A 6,000-nucleotide genomic window follows, 5' to 3' on the forward strand; every position below is an offset into this window, starting at 1 on the left:
AACAGCCCTCATCGGACTTTGAAAGAGCACCTTAAAAATGCCTAGGCCTGCCTCTTCCCTAGAAAGCACCAAACAAACCGAAAAACACCTGGGAAGGATGGAGCAAGAATGCTGTGCTCTCTGGGGTATCCAGGCAGCCTGTACAGGAGGGAGACTGTCCAACTGGGTGTGATAAAGAGCTGATGGAGGCCCCGAATCAGTAGGGCAAGACAGTATGGGTGGTGACACCCGAGACATGCCAGTGTTTCGGTGCATCTTGACTCTCCACCCTGGTCCCTTGAGTTGATCCAGTGCTGTCACATAGGCAAGGGGCAAAAATCTATACTTTTTACAAACCAAATTTTTCATCACTCACAGTTACAAGTGTCCTTAGCGTGTTTGATATCTCGGTGGTATGTGCGTTATTAGACCCCTCTTCCTGGCATCCGTGACCTCACCCACACTCTCAGGTTCCCCCCACCTGTCAGGCTGTTTCTTCCCAGTCTCCACCATGGCCTCCTTTCCCTCCATCCATCGCTCCCCTGTGCTGTGTCATGCTCTGTGCCCTGTCTTCTACATCAGGGGTTCATAACCCAGGACTGGCGTGGGCTTTGGGAGCCTGAATGTCCAGATGGAATGTTTTTTCCTTCCTTTTCCCTCCACAACTGGCTCCTTCTCCGGTGTTTACTGCGTCAGCAAACGGCAGCATGATCGCTACCCAATGTCTATGCCAGGGACCTGAAAGCCACCTTGTCCCTGGGCATCACGGACCGACTGCCAAAGCAATTCACCTGTTTCCTTTTGTGTGTTGTACACCAGGCATTTGCAAAACGCTTGCTAGCAGAGCCTCATGATTTCTATTGAGTGTCCTGAAGCATCAGAGCTACTAGTTTTCCCCAAGGTTTTATTCTGATAATCCTCAAATTTACAGAAAAATTGAAAGAAGAGTTCAATGAACATCGTGTATTCTTTTGTCTTGATAACATGCTGCCATGTTTGTGTCCTGTCTCCATTTTTCTGAGCCATTTGGAAGTAAGGTGCAGACATCATGACACTCGGCCCTGAATACTTTTTTAGCAGATGTCTCCCGAGAATAAGTTCTCCTACATGAGCACGCTATACTAGCACACCTAAGAAATGGAACATTTACTTGTATACAGTGTACATTCAAATTTCCCTAATTGTTTCCACATGCCTGTTAGGCTGTTAAATATTGTCAACAATCCAGGATCCAATCAGAGTTCACACACTGCATTTGGTGGTTGTGTCTCTTTAATTGCTTTTAATCTAGAACCCTCCCTCCACTTTTTGTTTACTGCCTGTTTTTCACTTAACTCTTTTGAAGAGCCCAGGCTGGTTGCCTTGTAGACTGTTCCCCACTCTGCTGTCGTTTGCTTCCTCCTGAGTAGATTCACGTGAAACATGTTTGGCACGAATACAGCCCAGGTGATGGATGTTTCCATAGCATCACATCAGGAGCACATGGTGCGCGTTAGCCCCCTGTTGGCCATGGGAGGGTTGATGGTGTGGGGAAGGGTGTCCAGCAGACCTCTCCATTGCACTCTCTCCCCGTGTAACTAGTTAGAAATCTGTGGGTGACGCTCTTGAGACCATGTAAGTATCCTTCTCCCCAACACCTTTAGAATTATCAACAGGATCTTTGCCTGAATCTGTGATTAGACTGGGAGTTGAAATGGGTGATTTTTTTTTTAATTGAAGTATAGTTGATTTACAATGTTGTGTTAGTTTCAGGTGTACACCAAAGTGATTCAGTTATGCATACATATTCTTTTTCAGATTCTTTTCCATTATAGGTTATTATAAGATATTAAATATAGTTCCCTGTGCTGTACAGTAGGTCCTTGTTGGTTGTCTATTTTATATATAGTAGTGTGTCTCTGTTAATCACAAACTCCTAATTTATCCTGCCCAGCCCTGCCACCCTGCTTTCCCCTTTGGTAACCATAAGTTTCTTGAAAGGGGTGATTTTTAAGTTCCATCATTTCTTCTATATTTAATAGCTGACACTCCTCTGTAAAGAAGGCCATTCCCTCTTCATATCTCATTTTTTTTGAGTATTACTATGGACTTATGATTCTTTTTTAAAAAATGCAATGTGTTGAAATCCCTGTCATTATTATTTTTGATACTCAAACTGTCCAGTTTGTACAGGGGGAGAAGACAGCTCTTGTGTCCTTTTGACGTGTCCCCATCAGCCTCTGAGCACTTCCTTGCCTTGTGGCACAAGGTGTTCCAAGCTGACCTTTTATTTTCTTTGCCGTAATCCTGGAATCAGCAGCAAGGCATCCTGGTCTCTTTTAGTGGGGAGTCGTATTTATCAGTCAAGATCCGGGAACTAGGTATGTTCATTGCTACTGGGTGTCTTGCTTCTAGGCCCTTTCAATGAACAGAGCTAAGAAATTTTATGTATAAATGCCTCCAAGCATACCAGCAAATCCGAGACCACAGGATTCATCTGTACCCTCCTCTATTCCATGCTTATATTTCTTTTTCTCCAACAATCCTGATTCCCGACAATTTCGATGTATTACAACTGTCTTCTGTACTGTAATACACAGACAAGAATTCCATAATTTAAAAACTGATGCCAAGGCCAATAATGAATCCACTAAGTAAAGTTCAGGATTTCTTGGCAGCCGTCCCCCCCTCACCCCCCGAATAAATCCTCTTAGGGTGCACAGATACTGCCCTCAAAAGCTGCTTGCAATATTTGTTTTCTCTTTGAAGTCATGTTATGAATTTGATATATAGTTAGGTTCATCTGTTTCTGTTTGCATTCGATTGAGGGTTTGTTTCCATGAGTTTAGTTTATTTTTTGAATGTGCAAATTCTTTCCCTAGTTTAAAAATCAAAACTGTATGAAAAGGTATCCTCCCATTCACGTTCCCCCATCCATTCCTACTCACTCCTTTACTCTCTGATTCATCCTCCCTTTGTGTCTTTCTTTCCTTCTTTTTTTCCCCTTGCCTCCCTCCCTTCCATCCACAATGATAAGCAAATACATAGCTATGTTTTTATTTTCCTTTCTTTCTTACATAAAAGATAGCGTAGCCAATACTTGCTATGTACCTTCCTTTTTTTATTTTCATTAGCAAGTGAAATCGTTTCATAGAGATCGTCCTTATCTTTAAAAGATGGCTGCATGGTCCTCCATTGTGTGGGTAGTTGGCATTTTCTTCAGCCAGTCTCCTGTGTAAGGGCATCTAGGTCCTTCTGATGTTTTGCTGTTACAAGCAGTGAGCAGCCTTGTGTATGTGCTGCTTTATATTTGTGGCGGTGTGTCTTCAGGGTTAAATCCCAGAAATGAGGTTGCTGGGTTAACAGGTAAATACCTACTTTGTTAGATATTATCAAATTCCCCTCCCTACGGGTGGATTTTACACTCCCACCATGAGTACCTGTTTCTTCCCCAGCTCACTTTTTCCCCAAGTGAGTGCTGTCAGACTTTGGAACTTTTGTCAGTCTCACGGGTGACAGATGGTATCAGTATAATTTCAATTTGTATTTCACTTAAGAGTGAAGATGAGAATATTTTTATACTTATGGGCTATTTGTATATCTTTTTCTATGAACTCTCTGTTCGTGTCTTTTGTCCCTTTTCTTTTCCCCCCTTGATTTTTTAAGAACTCTTTATATGAGGAAGATTTCTGTATCTCTTTCTTTAAATTTTTATTTTATTAAAAATGTTTTTTAAAAAATGTTTTAAAATGTTATGTTTTTAATACAATTTTGAAAGGTTACTTTCCATTTACAGTTAATTACAAAATATTGGCTATATTCCCCGTATTATGTAATATGCCCTTGCAGCTTATTTTACATCTAATAGTTTGTACCTCTTAATCCCCTACCCCTAAATTGCCCCTCCCCCTTCCCTCTCCCCACTGGTAACCACTAGTTTGTTCTCTACGTCTGTGAGTCTGCTTCTTTTTTGTTATATTCACTAGTTTGTTGTATTTTTTAGATTCCACATATAAGTGATAGTGAACAGTATTTGTCTTTCTCTGACTTATTTCACTTAACATAACACCCTCCAAGTCCATCCCTGTTACAGCAGATGGCAAAATTTCGTTCTTTTTACAGCTGAGCAGTATTCCCTTGTATATAGATACCACATCTTCTTTTCATTTTTTAAAATTTATTTATTTATTTATTTATGGCTGCGTTGAGTCTTCGTTGCTGCGCGCAGGCTTTCTCTAGTTGCAGCGAGTGGCAGCTACTCTCGGTTGCGGTGCACGGCTTCTCATTGCGGTGGCTTATCTTGTTGCGGAGCACGGGCTCTAGGCGCACAGGCTTCAGTAGTTGTGGCTCGTGGGCTCTAGAGCGCAGGCTCAGTAGTTGTGGCACACGGGCTTAGTTGCTCCAGGATGTGCGGGATCTTCCCGGACCAGGGCTCGAACCTGTGTCCCCTGCATTGGCAGGCATATTCTTAACCACTGCGCCACCAGGGAAACCCGATACCACATCTGCTTGATCCATTCATCTGTCGATGGAGTTGCTTCCATATCTTGGCTATTGTAAATAGTGCTGCTGTGAACGTTGGGGTTCTTATCTCTTGATCCCAGTTTCCTCCATCCACTCTGCCTGGTAACCTTATGTAACGCATACCACTTCTCACTTGGATTAGAACAATTACCTCCTAGAACTGGCTTCCAGGCCTCCATTCTTGGCCTTCTCTAACCCATTCTCTACCCTCAGCCACCAGAGTGATCTTCCAATGCAAATCTGATTGCATCACCACCTCCATTGGATGGATTCCCGTCAACCCTAGGATAAGCAATTCCTTAACAGGGCATTGAAGACCACCAACCTGGCTCCAACTCTCACCTTTATCTTTGTCCCTCACTGTTCCCTCTGCCCTGTTCACCTGAATCTCTCCTACTTCATGCTCAGAGCTCAGTCTAAATATCACTTCCTCCGGGAGGCCTTCATTGACAGCCCTCCACCACCTCTGTCCCCAGAGCACCATAAACTCACTTTGTCCTATCACCCACCACTCTTGTTTTATCACTAGATCGCAAGTGCCAGGAGGGCTGAGAGTGGGCCCGGCTCCCTACTGGGTGCCCATGGTCTAACGAGAGCCTGACACACAGGAGGTGCTCCACGAGTACTTTCTGAACGGATGGGCAGTGCTGCCAGGTGGGCAGGTTACTCTGAGCTGGGCGAGCACAGGAGGAACAGGCCAAATGAATCAGTTGTTCTGGGCCCCAGGGACCACGCCCAAGTTTCTGAAGGTTAAGTGCCTCCTTTCAGAATTAATCAGGTGCCGCTACCTCTCCTTCCAGTCGGACATTCTAATCCAATGTTGCTTCAATTCCAATCGCCAGAGACTCTCAAACGCCCATGGGAGGAGCAGAGTTAGGCATTTGTTTATTGAGCTGATACTGATACATGAAGCTGAAGGTAACAAGCTGTAACTGAGCTTCTCCAAGCTTGACTGGAACCACCATCGGTTCAGAGGTTCAGATTTCGGCCCCCAGAGTTCAGCGTCACTGCCTTGGATGAGGGATGGTGATTAGCGTTCCGGGTTTTCCACCACGAGGACCACCTTCCCTTCAGTCATTATCACGAGACTGGAAAGAAAGAAAATCCAGTTCGGTTAGAACAGAGAAGGGTTGAGAACACTTCGGGCCATCTGCTGTGCTCGGTTAGAAAGCAAAGCCGGGGAGGGGAAAGCATACCACAGCCCCTCCCCTGGCTCTGGGACCCCCAGAAGGACCCACAGGGTGGCACCTTCCAATGACTAAAACGCTGCCCGCAACAGAGTACAGAATCAGATCAGTCCTAGCATAGTTAAGCAAATGGCATTAACCACATGGCACATGGCAGAATCACAGAGCAAACTCCTACCGATGACACTGAAGTATCCTGAGCCACTCAGTTTGTCCCCTGAGCCCCTGGGGACAGAGGCAGAGCTGTGTGCCCATCCGTTCCCACTGCCATCCTGGCCTCCGACAGAGTTTGCACATACTAGGTGCTCAGCGGGCTCTGTTGACCTGACTG

Source organism: Eubalaena glacialis, chromosome 19, assembly GCF_028564815.1.
Source record: "Eubalaena glacialis isolate mEubGla1 chromosome 19, mEubGla1.1.hap2.+ XY, whole genome shotgun sequence".
In the NCBI taxonomy this organism is placed as follows: domain Eukaryota; kingdom Metazoa; phylum Chordata; class Mammalia; order Artiodactyla; family Balaenidae; genus Eubalaena; species Eubalaena glacialis.